Source organism: Chrysochloris asiatica, unplaced genomic scaffold (genome assembly GCF_000296735.1).
Source record: "Chrysochloris asiatica unplaced genomic scaffold, ChrAsi1.0 scaffold00116, whole genome shotgun sequence".
Classification (NCBI taxonomy): domain Eukaryota; kingdom Metazoa; phylum Chordata; class Mammalia; order Afrosoricida; family Chrysochloridae; genus Chrysochloris; species Chrysochloris asiatica.
Window position 1 is genome coordinate 1,524,282 of NW_006408634.1, and position 15,775 is coordinate 1,540,056.

General features: G+C 49.8%; 1 pseudogene; it reads left to right on the plus strand.

Moving 5' to 3' along the window:
• Positions 1-5,409: 5,409 nt before the first annotated feature.
• On the plus strand, positions 5,410-15,187 carry LOC102815862 (annotated as a pseudogene).
• The last annotated feature ends 588 nt before the right edge of the window (positions 15,188-15,775 follow it).

A 15,775-nucleotide genomic window follows, 5' to 3' on the forward strand; every position in this document is an offset into this window, starting at 1 on the left:
ACCTACTTCTATAAAATTCTTGTTGTTAGGCGCTCTCGAATGGGTGCCTACTCAGCGACTATACACAGGCCTGCTCCATATTCCAATTGTTCTTTGAGCCCATTTTTGCAGCCACAGTATCAATCCATATCTTTGCGGGTCTTCATAACATTATGACCAGTGAAAATCTCATGGAACACAGTTTTACTCTGACACATGAAGTTGTGATCAATTGGAATCCACTCAACTTCAACAGATTTCAGATTGAACTCGATTTTTCAAGATGGCAGCAATTCTTGACACACCTCATCGGAACCCTGATGCAGGGTTGGGGGAGGGGTTGCCTGCTGTCGTCTGGCCATCGGTGCTGAGACAGAACCCCCAAGTCCTACCCCTGCCTGTAATTCCTCTCTGTAACCCTGCAAGGAAGGGACATCATGAAGCCCTCATCCAGACTAAAAAAAAAAAAAAAAACTCATGAATTTTTTTAAAAAGATCCGGTTGGTATGGAGTTGACCCCGATTCATTTTTTTAGACGTAAATCGCAGGCTTTTCTTCTGAGGTACCTCTGGGTGAACTCAATCTTCTAGCCTTTCTGTTAGCAGCTGAGTGTGTTAACTGCATCACTCAGGGACTCTGCACAGAGGGTTTTTTTTGTTGTTAATGCCGTAGAGTTCTGACTCATAGCAACCCTGTATAGGGTTTCCAGGGTGTGGCTGGTGAATTTGCACTGCCAACTTTGTGGTTAGCAGTCTAATACTTATTCTACAGCACCACCACCACCAGCCCCCCAGGGCTCCTGCACATAGTTGTTGTTGTTGTTAAGTGCTGTTGAGTCAATTCCGAACCCCCCATAGCAACCCTGTATAGGGTTTCCGAGGAGCAGCTGGTGAGCTTGAACCGCCCATCTTGCCGTTCAAACGACTTTGCAGTCTGTCGCCATTAACCCACAGCGCCACACCAGGACTCCCCTGCATATAGTAGGTGCTCAGTAAATGTGTGTCTTGCATCACACTGCATCCTCACCCCCTCATGTGAAGATTGGGTTAGGAGAAAGGCTGGTAGATTCATCAACAAGCCCAATCCCCAGCTGAATCTTATTAAGAAGGTGACTGTTAAAATGATTAGAGATAGGAAAAAAGGGATAAAAAATTCCTGCTAGAAAGACACAAAGGCATGCTCATGAAAAAAAAAAAAGGCATGCTCGCGGCTTCAGCGGGGCCTTTGGGCCCTGGCCCGGCGTTTGGTGCCACCTAGTGGAGCGCCAGAGGTCAGCGCCTGCAGAGCCGGCAATGCTCCGTGTGGCCGCACTAGGCGTTGCTCTTGGCTTCTGGGAGTGCAGAATTAGAAGCCAACATCTGGAGCTGGGCTAGCAGGAGTCGTGGCCCAGCCACGTGCGGCCATGCACTGCCTGCCCTCAGGGGCTCACCTCCAGAGACCCTGGGAGTCCACTCCCCTGCACCCCTCGCCAAGTGACCGGGTGCCCTGCCCTCCAGGCCCAAAAGCTGGAAAGAACAGGACGGGGAAACTGCCAGGTCATCCCATCAAAGCATACAGAGGGCCAGGGCTTACAGGCATTATGCCCAGACACACAGCGCTGACAGCAACACACCCAGACAGGTGCATACACAGCAGCGTACAGCACACACGCACACCAGTTACAACCACATACACACAACAGCCACCACACACAGAGCTTGCTCTGAACAGAGAGAGACCCAGATGGTGGGAGGTGAGGTCATGGAGTAGGTTACCTGAGGTTCTTGGGAGACACCCAGGAGAGATCTCAGGAGAGATGGCCAAGAGAGACAGGTGAGACTCACAGGGACACTGTCTAGGGTTTCTCAGGCTGCAAATCGTCACGGGAAGAAAAAGCCTCATCTTTCTCCTTTGGAGCCACTGGTGGGTTTGAACTGTGACTTTGTGATTAGCAGGCTGGTATTGAGACAATAATAAATGATCCCCCAAAACCACACACACACAAACCCACAACACAATGTTGAAATGGCAAATGTTTTATTTTAGATATTTTTTACTACATTAAAAATTAATAAAAGACTAAGTAATGTTATGTGAATTTCACCTCAATAAATCATCTTAATAAATAAACACTGGGACCCTGCTACCTGCACCCACTACTGCAAGTCTCCCAGGTCGCCCTTCCCCCCCTGCTCACCCCCCTGCTCACAGTCAGTTCTCCCAAGCCCCACCCCTGCCCCAGGCCCTCAAGAAAACATCTAGGACAAACTGTGCTCAGGTTTTCTCCCTCCCAAACCAAGCTGTATGAGGAGAGTCCGACCCTCTCTGTGCCTCAGAGAGCTGGGTCTGAGAAGGACACAGGCAAGTGCTTCCAGAGGTGGGTGAGCAGATGTAAGTGTCTGCCACACACCCGGCACCTCTCTCAGAAATACCTCCTGCAATCCCAGCCTTCCGTTGTCCCATCCCTACAACCCCAATTAAGGGTCCTCAACTCTAATCGCTGCAGTTGACTCCGCTGCTGGCCTCGCCTCCCTAACAAGCCCTTTGTCACTTTAATTGATCTTCTCTGGGCGCTTTTCTGTGCGCTCCCACCTACGTTCCACATCTCCAGATCCCAGGACCAAATATGTGCTAATTGGGCTTGCGAGGGGCGCCTCACTTCCTTCCCGACCCCCCTTACCTTCCTATATATCAGACCTCTGGCCTGCGGTGCCCCAGCTTTCAGCACAGTGTGCAGCTACCAGAAGGGAGGAAGGGGGTCAGGACACAGGAGAGAGACCTTATTCTAACTCCGGGGGTGAGGCCTTCCCTAGTGAAGCCACCAGCGGTTAACAAACACACCTCTCTTCCCGTCTTCCTCTGCAGCCAAGCCCCCAGTCCTGGCTGTCCCTCTCTCTCCCCAGCTTTAGGGGACCCTTCCTGAGCAGCAGGAGTCTGGTGAGGTGGCCTTCTTCTGAATCACCCCGCCAGCCATGCACCCTGGGGCTCCCACAGCCTCAGGGACCTCCGAGCCACGCCCCCAGGAGCTGTGCGCCTTTGTGAGTGGGGCCGCAGCCCACATGCTGCGAGCCTTGCAGCCCCGACGCACCCGGCCCCCCAAAAGAAGGCCCAACCACAGGAGGTTTTTACTTAACCAGATTTGCAGGTGAGGGGCAATGGGATGTGGTGATGGGCTCTCAGCAAAGGTGGGGGTGGGGAGAGGCAGTGTAGTACTGGTATGGAGCTGTAGGATAAGCACTGGGTCGCAAGGTTCGTTTGAACCCCAAGGGGGCGGTTCAAACCCACCAGCCGCTTCTCAGAAACCCTATACAGAGTCACTATGAGTCAGAACCGATTCAACAACAGAACAGAAAGAAATGAGCTAACATGCAACATGCATTTATTTAGCACCTACTGTTTTGTGCAGGGAATATTGGATGGGGGAGACAGTGAAAAAAGCAGACAAAATCAATGGGCTTCCTGGGAACTGGTGTTCCAGTGAAGGAGATGGATGATAAGCAATGAGCAAAATGACTAAGTAAGTTGTATGGTAGAATGCTACAATACAGATGAACCAAGCAAACGTTGTATAGTGTATTGGTTTTTCTAGGGTTGCCTATAACACATGTCCACAAACTGGGTGGCTTGAAACAATGAGTGTGTATTGATTCTCAGTTCTGGAGGTGATGAGTCTGAATTCAGGATGCCAGGATGGCGGTGATGATGGTGATTCTGATGGCTGTGCTGGTGATGGGGGTGGTGGTAGTGATGGTAAAGTTGGTGGTGGTGGTGATGGTCATAGTGATCGTGAAGTTGGAGGTGATGATAGTGATGGTGGCAAATACTTATATGAAATTTAAATGGCACCATGGTGGCACTGTAAGATAAGCAATTGGCTGCTTATCCTATTGTTGGCAATTCAAACTCACTATGTGGATTCAGAAGGAGCTCTGGTAGCGTAGTAGTTACGAATCAGGCTGCGAACCGTAAGGTCAGCAGTTCGAAACTACCAGCTGTTCCACGGGAGAAAAATGAGGCTTTCCACTCCCGTAAAGATTTACAGCCTTAGAAACCCTGTACAGGGTCGCTATGAGTCAGAATCGACTCCACGGCACATCACAACAACAAATGTGGACTCAGAGTCCTGGTGTGGTGCTGTGGGTTAATGCGCCAAACTGCAAAGCCATTTGAACTGTAACATCGGTGGTTCAAACTCACCAGCTGCTCCTTGGAAACCCTATACAGGGTCATTATGGGTTGGAATTGACTCAACATCACTTAACAACAGCAACATGTGAATTAACTCTTTAATTGCCATACCTAGGAGGTGTTGTTGTTGTTAAATACCTTTGAGTCAGTTCTGACCCGTAGTGACCCTGTATAGAGTATCTGAGAAGCAGCTGCTGAGCTTGAACCACTGACCTTATGGTTCAAACCAACTTTGCAGTCCAGCACATTAATCTATGAAGAAAATCTCATCAATCAGTTAAAGAAACTAAAGCTTCTTATTGTTGTGAAGTGCCATCAAGTCAATCCCGACCCATAGCGACCCTGTATAGGGTTTCCAAGGAGCAGCTGGTGAGCTTGAAGCACCACCAGCCTTGCAGTTCAAACTGACTTTGCAGTCTGACGCCTTAGCCCACAGCGCCACACCAGGACTCCAGAAACTAAAGTACAGAGAGGTAAAATGACTTGCCCACTTTTCTGCAAAACTTCTGTGAAAAAAAAGGTTCCTTATCCCGGCCAGTCCAGTACCTCATCCCAAGAGGTCTTAGAACCCAACTTGAGTAAATGGGAGCCTGGTCAGCCTAAGCTCTGCCCCCACACCCCAAACTTCCGCCATCCAGAATGTTCAGCCCTAACCATGGCCACATGTGTGCCCCATCCCCACCTCCCAACATACACCCATCAGGGATGACACAAACATGGTCCAGTTCCATGTTCCTGAGCTGACCTTCTAACTCCTTTTTAGTCTCTTCATCAACCACTCCAGGTCCTCCTTGCCATCTTTGGCCCATCTGGGCTCCCAACCCCTCCTGTGTGTTGCATTAATCTTTCCCTGGGTCTCAGCAGCCATCTTGCCCTGGGTCTCAGCAGCCATCTTGCCCTGGGTCTAGAAGGTTCTCTGTGTGGGGACCACAGGTACAAAGTACTCACTCCACTCTCGGCTCTTCTTTCTCAGTAATACTGAAGCCCCTCTGATCTCTCTGTTCACTTGATGTATCTCTTTTGTTTCTCTAAGGAGAAGGACTTGAGATACAACCTAATCGTGTAGATTGTATTCTGTCTCATTAACATAACTGTCTATAAAGGAGAGGATTTACAGTGCATGGGGTGTGGTCTGCCCCACCTTTTATCTTACAAGAGATAAAAGAAAAAGAAGTGAGGTCTGGTGGGTAGTCAGCACTGAGAGCTGAGGGAGGCACCGGACTGTGGTCAGTCGGCATGTCCCAGGGGCCCGAGAGTGAAGGCATGTCCCAGGGGCCCGAGAGTGAAGGCGGCTGGGTGGCTCCAGGGCCCTGAAAGCCTCCGGCGTCAACTCCAGCAGCCTCTTTGGAATCCCAGAAGGCGCTGATTCTGCAGCGAGCCCAATAGGATGACCTCCAATATCTTTGGACCAACCCCATGAGGACAGACCCACCAGGTGGGAAAGGAGGTGGGATCTTTGACCAGTGTACACCTATACAGACGCACCAGGCAGTGTGTGAACCCACCTGGTGGGAAGACCAGTGACATTTCTGGACCCCCAGTTGCTTCCACCTCACCCTTGGCGCGCCCAAACAAGCCCAAGGACCACGTTTTTTTGTGCGAAGGAGAAGATCCCAAACCGGACCTTCCAGCCATGGCAAGCACCCACACACACACACACAAGAGAGGGACCGGGTGAGAAGGATAGCAGAGAGACAAGGACCCCACCAAGGAGCCAGAGACCACGAGCAAGATTGACCACCATGAACCCCACTTAGGGTCAAGGCCGCGCTCCCATAACAGAGTTCTGAACACTCCTGGAGACAAATCCAGCATCTGCTTCTACTGAGAGAGGCCGGCCCTTTCACATGAACCACACAGAAACTCAAGAGAAGGGGTGTCCCATACCATAGTTCCCTTTAGCCCTGAAGAGTGAGGTGGGAGAGGGAGCTGGCTGAGTAGGGCATGCTGAGGGCAGCCAGCCAGGCCCCAGGAGACTCTTCCTGGTTTATCGTCACTGCAGATATGAAAGGGGTGCCAGGGTGGGGAGAGAGAGGGTGCAGGTGGCAGTGAGGCCGGAAGCAGTGGGACCCTTTAGGCTCAGGGCCGTTGCGGGGTGACTGAAACAGAAGCTGAGGTCAAGGTGGCTGAAAAAAACAAATACCACCCACCCATTGCAGTGAGATCAAGCACAAAACCTAAGCAGGAACACCCACCTGGCTGGGAGGTCTCCATATAAACCCCCTTTTACAGCCTGACACCAGTCACCCTTCAGGAAAACTGATCCTTTTGGGAGCGTTTCGCTGCTACACCCAAATGTCACCTTCACTGTCCTTATAACGTCCAGATTGTGTCTCCTCCCAGCCAGTGTGCCTTTCCCTCCCACTGCCAGTCTGAGACGTTGGGTCCTCAGAGGTGTCCCGTCTCTGCCATCTCAAACCTCAGCCCCGTGTCATATAGGAATCTGCCTTGTCATCATGATGGACTCTTCTCATGCTGGTTTTGTTTGTGAATTGTTGCATTTTCTCCCACCAGCTTGAAGGCTGGACCTTTGCTCTTCATTGTTGATGCAGACAGTATCCTCCACAAATGATAATTCTTTCTGTGTAGCAGGCCACTGACATTTGAAGGCCTTTTCAGCCAGTTCATGTCTGTCCAGGTAATGGGGTTGTTTACGTCATTCATACGTCTTACTTAAGGAGCTCTGGTAGCGTAGTGGTTATGAATTGGGCTGTTAATTTCATGGTCAGCAGTTCAAATCGATTTGTGTTTCGCAGGAGAAAGATGAGGCTTTCTGCTCCTGTAAAGATTTATAGCCTTGGAAACCCTGCACTGGGTCACTATGAGTCGGAACCAACTCAACAGTACATAACCACCACCGAGTCTTACTTTATTTCTATAATCGGATGGTAGAAAGGAGATGCTTGAGAACCTAGGGTTCTTAGGTTTGAATTCTTAATAATACCAAAAGGACTATTTTTAAACACTAGCTTCCCATCAATGGATTACTGTCTCTGGGTTGCTGCTGACACCTTTTCAGAACAAAAGTCAGTTCCATCAAAGAGAAAGACGAGTTGCTTAGGCTGTCCTTTCTAATGCTTGTGGGACTCTTAGTCTTAACCACAACCTTCTGGAAGACACTGGGCTTGAACTTTGTTTAATAACGAAGTCACAACTGGCCACGTCCATGTGTTTGCCAGTGAAGACACTGGGCTGGCAAGAATTGTGTTACTTAAGCTTCAAACAGATATTTGTCCCAGGCTGAATGAAAGGCTATAGTCTCCAAGCCCACACCTCCCTGTCATGAGACATGTGATAACGGGGGAGAAGATTCCAGTGGTGTTGACCGTTGCTGTGAGCACCCTCAAGGCCAACGTCAAGAGCTACAAGTGTGTTGTCTGTAGGAAAACACCCATTGTACTCAGGCACCCTTCTGAGGCTGGCTACCCAAGGCCTCCGAGGAGACCCTTGCTCAGCCTCTTTCGCACAGAGAGGCCCCACGTGACATCGCCAAACAAAGACTGGTCTTTCTCTTCGGACCCAAGACACTGGTTCCTGTGAAATCCTCACGTACCATGTGTCTCCCTCCTAAACATGGTTTGCCTTTCAAAGTCCTTTTAAGACAGTTGTTTGGAATCAAGAGTTTTTCCCCATTAGAAAAATAATGTCATAAGCGGGGGTTCGCTTTTTAAGTTCAAATGCTCTAACTTGTTTAGCTGGTAAAGGGAACTATGTTAATGACAGAAAGGAACAACCATTTATTGTTGTGTTTTCTACGTTTAAAAAATTTTGTAAATTCCAAATGGGAATGCCAGGAAGATACCTGATGATGTAACTTGGCTCTCATGACTTCCCCCACGTCCCTGTTTCCAGCCAATCAGAGGGAAGCTCTTCGGGTCTTGGCCACCAGGCAGGGCGTTCTGTGGCAGCGATGGGGGAACCCAGAGATGGGAAGGGGGGTGTTGGGGAATAACGAAAACAAACTATAGCAAATGCCCCTTGGCAACTATGTTGGTTACAACTTCTGTCTCCCTTTTCTCCTCATCTGCCCCTCCACCATCTTCCCTCTGTGAGGTCTTGGTGTGCATGTTGAATGTCTGGGTGGTCTGTCCTTAGAGAGACTGAGCACCCTGGGGGTCCTTTGTGTCTGGAAGATGGTCTGTGCATTGGGGAATTACAGTATTTGAAAGATTCAGAAACTCAGCTTCTGTTTCTCAACCTCTAAGCTGTATTGAGAAATCACTGTCTGTGTTTTTCTTAAGCTGTAAACCATGAAGTGCACTGTTGTTGTTGTTGTTGTTAAGTGCCGTCCTGTCGGTTCCAGCCCATAGCGACCCTGTATAGGGTTTCCAAGGAGCAGCTGGTGAGCTTGACCCACCAACCTTGCAGTTCAAACGGCTTTGCAGTTGTTATTGTCGTTAAGTACCGTGGAATCAGTTCTGACTCATAGTGACCCTATACAGGGTTTCTGAGGCTGCAAATCTTTATGGGAACAGAACCCCTCATCTTTCTCCGGCGGAACAGCTGGTAGTTTCGAACTGCCGACCTTGAGGTTAGCGGCCCGATTCGTAACCACTACGCTACCAGAGCTCCTTGTCTTCACAGTAGGGGCCAGCATTTTTCTACAGCTACATCAGAACACACATCTCACTGGCATTTTGATAGGAACCTTTTGTTAGTGTACAAGGCAGACTGGGTATAAACAGGTGAATTAAGTTTCACAATCATGCATTCAAAAAAATTAAAAAAAAAAAACAGAGAGAGAGAAGTAAAGAAAGCTCAGAAGGACTCTGATCTGAAAGAAGAGCCGGGAGCGGAGTGTTTTCTTTGGAACTGGGGCCCCTGCACTGTGATGCTCCCGGATCCACAGCGGCAGATTGATGCCTTGACACATGGGGACCTCCAAGGAATGCTGGGCCTACAGACGCTGACAAAGACCCAGACACGGCCCTTACTCCAGAGCCGACAAGAAGAGAGCCTTCTTCCCCTAGAGCTGACACTCTAAATGTGAATGACTGTCTGGTCTGCTAAACTGTGAGGGAATGAATGTCAGCTTGTGGGTCACCCACCTGGGGGGGGTGGGGGGGTTCTGCAATAGCAGTACTGTTTTTGCTGTTGTTAATTGTTACCACGTCAGCTCCGACTCATAGCAACCTTATGCACAACACAGTGAAACAGTGCCCAGCCCTGTCCTCACAATCATCCTGACACCTGAGCCTATCATGGCTGCCCCTGTGCTAATCCATCCCGTTGGGGGGGGTCGTCCTCATTTTCACTGACCCACCACTGTACCGAGCAGGATGTCCTTCTCCAGGGACTGGTCCCTCCTGACAATACGTCTGAAGTGTGAGAGACGACGTCTCACCATCCTGGCTTCTAAGGGAATATTCTATTTCTTTCAACATAGATTGGATTTTTCTTCTGGCAGTCCATGGTACTTGTAATATTCTCCTCCAACACCATAACTCAAAGGCATCAATTCTTCTATAGTCTTCCTTATTCCCTGTCCAGCTTTCATATGCATATGAAGCTATTGAAAATACCCTGGCTTGGGTCAGGTGCACTTTAGTCCTGAAACTGCCATCTTTGCTCTTGAACACTTTAAAGACGTCTTGTGCAGTAGATTTGCCTAATGTAATGCACCGTTAGATTTCTTGACTGTTGATCCCATGAGTGTTGATGGAGGATCCTAGCAAAATGAAGTCTTCACAGCACTGTTGTTGTTGTTGAGTGTTGTCAAGTCAGTTTCGTCTCACAGCAACCCTGTACAGAGTTTCCAAGGAGCAGCTGGTGAACTTGAACCACCAACCTTGAGGCTTGAACTGACTTTGCAGTATAGTGTATTAACCCACAGCACCGCACAACTAGAAAACTAAAATACCTGCCTCTAAGAACCAAGTATCTAGTAAGCAAAGTAAGCGCAGGCTTACTTTTGGTGAAACCCATGTCAAATTGTTCACTATGGATTAGTTAAGTAAACATTAGTAAGCCCATGCTTATCTTGTGTACTGAGTATTCTATTCCTATCCATAAAGATCTCAGTGCTATGGAGTTTACTTCACCTCCTAGCAACCTTGTGGTGCACAATAGGACTTGCTCCATAGGGTCTCCGAGACTGTAAGCTTTACAGAAATGGACTGCCTCATCTTTCCCCCATGGCAAGGTTTGAACTGCCAACCTTTGGGTCAGACACCAAGTGCTTAACCACTGTGCCACCAGGGCCCTTTCCATCCCTGTCAGGGATTGTCAATTTAAAAAGAAGCTTGAATTCTGTGGGAAGGTGTGATGGGGTTGGGAGAGAGACAGATGCCATCAGACCTAGAAGCAGAATGTTTGATGTGCTGAAAAGATATGAAATGGGTTCAGTACAACTCAGGAAGTAAGCACAGATTAGTCCAGGCTTACCTTGCTTTGCCCTGCCTCTGCCATACCTTAGCTAGAGCTCTGCGAGGATCTGGGGGAATGTGGGTAGAACAATGGCAGCTATACAAACACGTGGCTCAGTACGTGCAAAGGCCCTGTGGTGGGCAGGACGGTGGGGAACATGGCGTGTCTGAGTCTGTAAAGAGGTGAGTGATGCCAAAAAGGAAACAGAGGGATCAGATCCGTGGCATGGTGGAGGCGTCAGAACTGTAGATTTTCTTCTCAGCGTGGTGGGAAACCAGTGAAAGGTTTTGAGCAAGGCAGTGGGTTGTGATCTGATTTATTTTGCTTAACAGATCATTCCAACTTCCTGATGGAGAAGGGAATACTGGTGGGACACCAGAGGAGTGGCTACTGCCGTCATTCAGACAGAAAACTGGTGGCGGGGGTGCCGCTGGGGCTACGGTCAGGGGGCGTGGAGATGCTGGGAAGTAGGCAGACGTGAGGGCTGTTTAGGAAGTTGGGGGTCTGCACAGCTCCACAGGATAGTTCACAGAAATAGACAATATGGGTTTCTTTCACTCGGCATGAATCAGAGTTTCTCTCATATACATGTGTGTGCACGCACGCACGTGTGTGTATATATACATATATCTAAGGGGGCTTCCAAAAGTTCATGGAAAAGTTCAGAAAATGTTTTCTTGATAAGAGAAACATTCTATGATGGTTACCAAGAGTGGGCAGGAAGAGAAAACTATTCATAGGCTACAAGGTACACACGTTTACATGCGTGACAGGGAAGGTGATGAACTACAAGAGGGAGGTTAGCCCAGGAAAGATAAAGGTAGCTAGAGACCCTGGGAGGAATCCATTAACGTGAACAGAGGTAGATGCTGTCAACTGATGATACATGCAGAGGGCAGTGAAGCCATTGTAATGAAATGAAGTCTATGGTATGTTGAATGTAAAACTGACGTGTGTGTGTGTGTGTGTGTGTGTGTGTGTAGATAGTTAGAGACAGATATATGGATATCTATCTATCTATCTATCTATCTATCTATCTATCTATCTATCTATCTATGGATCTATATGTATATATATATTGTTGTTGTTAGGTGCCATTGAATCGGTACCGACTCATAGTGACCTTACACACAGCAGAACGAAACACTGCCTGATCCTGGGCCAACCTCACTACTGTTGCCACACTTGAGTCCATCGATGCTACCACTTGGCCAATCCATCTCGTTGGGGGTCTAGGGATATATATATATATGTGTGTATGTGTGTGTGTATGTGTGTGTGTATATATATGTGTGTTTGTGTGTGTGTGTGTGTACTTAGCCTGCATGTGTGTGTGTGTGTACATACATATACAGAAAGCCCACGTTACTGAGTCGATCCAGACTCCTAACAACCCAATACAGGATTTCCAAAACTATCCATCTTTGCGGGAGCAGACAGCCTCATCTTTCTCCTGCAGAGCTGCTGGTGGATTTGAAGCACCAACCTTTTGGTTAGCAGTCTAGTGCTTACCCTACAGCTTCATAAGGACTTCAATATACAGAAAATCTATTTTAGTCTTAAGGAGCTTTGGTGGTGCAGTGGTTAAGTGCTCAGTTGCAAACTGAAAAGTTGGTGGTTTGAACCCCCCAGCAGCCACTCAGATGAAAGATGTGCTTCTGTAACTATGACAACCTTGGAAACCCTATACATGCTGTCATCCTTATCGAAGCAGATCACCAGGTAGTTCTGCCCAAGAGCCGCTGGGTCGGTTCAAACTGCTGACCTTTCAGTTAGCAGCCAAGCACTTAACCATTGTGCCACCAGGCAGGGTTTATTACAAAGTGGAATGCTATGGTTGTGTGCCATCAGGTGTGTGCCAGCTCACAGTAACCTTGTGCCAACGAGTAGGACTGCCCCATAACAGAAGGCCACATGCGTCTCCTGAGGAGCAACTGGTAGGTTTGAACCGCTGACTGTGTGGTTAGCAGCCAAGTGCCTTCACCAGTGTATCACCAGGGCACCTCTGTTTTCTAGGCTGCAATCCTGGTGTGGCACTGCGGGCTAACACGTCAGACTGCAAAGTCATTTGAACTACAAGGTCAGTGGTTCAAGCTCACCAGTTTCTCCTTGGCAACCCTATACAGGGTCGCTATGGGTCAGAATCGACTCCAATCTTTACAGAAGCAGATCTCCAGATCTTTTCTCCTGCAGAACCACTGGGTGGGTTTGAACTGCTAACCTTTTGGTTAACAATAAGAAGTCTTAAACATGGCACCACCAGAGTTTCTCTGGAAAGATTCATGTCGTTGTTGTTGTTGTTGTTGTCATTGTTGTGTCCTGCTCAGTCGGTTCCAACTCCTAGCACCCTGTGTACAACACAACGGAACACTGCTCAGTGCCAGCCTTGTTACGATGGAGCCCATTGCTGCGGCCACTGTGTCAACCTTTCACTGACCGTCTGTTTTACCAAGTACGATGCCCTTCTCAGGGGCTGGTCCCTCCTGATAACATGTCCAAAGTACCAGAGGCTGTCTTGCCATCCATGCTTCTAAGGAACACTCTGGCTGCTCGACTCTGACCTATGAGTTGGAATCAAGTTGGGTAGCCATGCATTTGTTTTCCTTGGTATTTGATGAATCAGAAAGAAGTCTATGGCACAAAGCAACAATCTAGGCCCCAGAGTTCCCCCGTGGCTTTCCTAACTCCCTGAGGAATGGTATCAAAAAGATGGAAACTTCAGGTCCAAGAAAATGGATTTGGCAGAGGGGAGGCACCGGTACGAGAGACAGACTGGAGAAGGGAAATGAGGAGGGGGAGAAGGAATCAGCCCCTCCTGAAATAGCACGTAGGAAGGCCATCTTTGCCTTCTCATCACCCAGCTAACACCTTTCTTTCTGCAGACAGTTCGCCAAAATCGAAGCCGCCACCCAGCGCCTGGCCTTGTCCATCCTGTCCCAGGAGGCGTCTCCCCGGAAACCCCTGCCCCAAAGGCCACCCCCACTGCCCCTTTCCTCCTTCCTGGGGGTGGCCTGTGCTGTGGCCCCCATGGAGGTGTCCCAAACTGTCCCCAGCCTGAGCCCGGAAGCACTGGACGTGTCTACCCTAGACCTCTTCGATGACATCACAGTTGCCCCAGAGTGTTCTGTCATGACATTGGACCCCTCCTCTCCTGATGCGGCCCTGCTGGGCTCTGACCTACCCCATCATGCTCTGGACCAGCCCTTGTCCCCTACCCAGCATGCCCTGTGCAGAGGGGATGAACTGATGGCTTCAGACTGGGAGTGGGTGACTGGGTGGGAGAGACCTTGTGCCTGGGATTCTCAGGGGGTCCCTGAAGGCTGGGGACCCTGGTCTCCGTGACACCACATTACACCCCAGCCCCAGGAGGCCCCTGGCCACCCCCTGCTTCCTTCCTGGTAGCCCTTGGGAGCACAAACTAGGTCTGGCATCCCACTTCTTCTGGGGGCAGTCCTGGTCACCCTCAGTCCCTCAACTTCTCGCTTCTTTCTTCCCAGTTCCAGGTCCTTGACATCTGTGGCTTCAGTTTCCTCACACCCTGGCCTGTCCCTTTCTCATGGCTGGCCCAGGCTCAAAGATTTATTGAGGACATGCTCTGTGCCAAACAGTGAAAACAACCAGAAAAGGACCCTCATGGAATTCGTATTTGTAGGATGAGGGGCAGGGAGAAAGTATCAACAGCTGAATTAGTGCGTGTTTTGCTGTGTAGATCCTAAACCACAAAATAATTTTGTTAAAAAGAATCAAGAGTGAAAGAAAAAAAACTGATAAGGAAAATTAACACATCCAGATGTTGGTTCTTCAAAAAGGTTAATAAAGTTGATAAACTCTCGGTAAAATGGATTAATGGGCCCTGGTGGCACATTGGGTTAAACACTCAGCTGCCAGCCAAAAGATGGTTCAAATTTATTAGTCCATCTGCTGGAGAAAGATGTGGCAGTCTGCTTCTGTAAAAACGGGACATGGGACAGTTCCACGCTGTCCTATAGGGTCTCTGTGAGTGGGAATTCACTTTGGAGGCAGTGGTAATCATTACCATAGTCCCTTCTATACACTGGGACCTCTCCCCGCGCCTCTCAAATTGACGCCCGCCACTCACGCCCTTCTCACCTTTCCATTGGACGGACGCACTTTCTCCCCGCCCCCACCGCGTCGCCGCGGACCAATCACGCTCACAAGATCGACAGCCCGCCTGCGTGGCCCCTCCCAGAGGACGGAGCAGCGACGCGTGCCGATTGGCAGGGATTAGGATTAGGGATTGGTGGGGGCAGGGCTAGGCGAGTGTTGATTGGATTAAGCGGAGGGCCGGCGACATGGGGAGGTCAGAACGTAACGGTGACCCATCGGGGAGCTCCGGGACATGGGACGTAGGCTGCGGAAGTCGGGGGCTGACAAGTGATTGTCACCTGCGGGGGTCCAGCCTGCGCTCGAACCCGGCGACTTCCGGGTAAGTCCCCCTGCCCGCGCTTCCTGTAGAGCAGATGGGGAAAACGAGGCACGGCCGGGCGGAGTTCACAGCCGGGGGCGAACCCCAGCACGGCCCTTCAGGGATCAGCGGACCAGGGCTCGGCCTCGCCCCCCATCGCGCCTGACTCCCCTCTGCTTCCTCATCAGCCCTGCAGGAGAAGGGTCTGACACGCGCATTGCTCTGAGGAGGAAACTGCTGAGACTCTGACTGGGTGAAGGTTACAAACCCACGGTCACACAGCCTGGAAGTCCGGGCTCTAGAGCTTCCTCTCCTGAGACCACGTGGGGAAGTAAACAGCCCTGCCCCCTTTTGACCCCTAATTACCTGCCCACCGCAATAACGAGGCTCCATCCAGGACCTTTTCGCCACCCCCTTGAGTCTCCCACATCTGTCCATCTCAGACCACCCTCCCCAAACACATGCACAAACATACTCCCCAAGATCCAACTTTTTCACCTTCTCCCCAATTAATACCTGGGTCTGCCCTGAACCACACAGGAAACCTGGGGGTTTTCTCCTCTCCTTCCTGTGTAGCCTACTGCTCCCTCTGCCCCCCATCTCCGTTTTGTGCCTCCATCCCCAGAACCCTAGGGGAACCAAGGCCTCCTGACGCACCTGGCCCCATCCCCTTCATTTCATTTTAAAGTTTAAAAACTTTCCCCAGAAGTATAGCATTAATTCAGGAAAAGGACCTCACTCAGTTCAAATAAAGTGTCACAAAGCCACCGTCTGGGCTTTGTGAAGGGCATCCGAATCAAGAAACCAAACCTTTCTAGAAGTTCCCCAAGTACCACT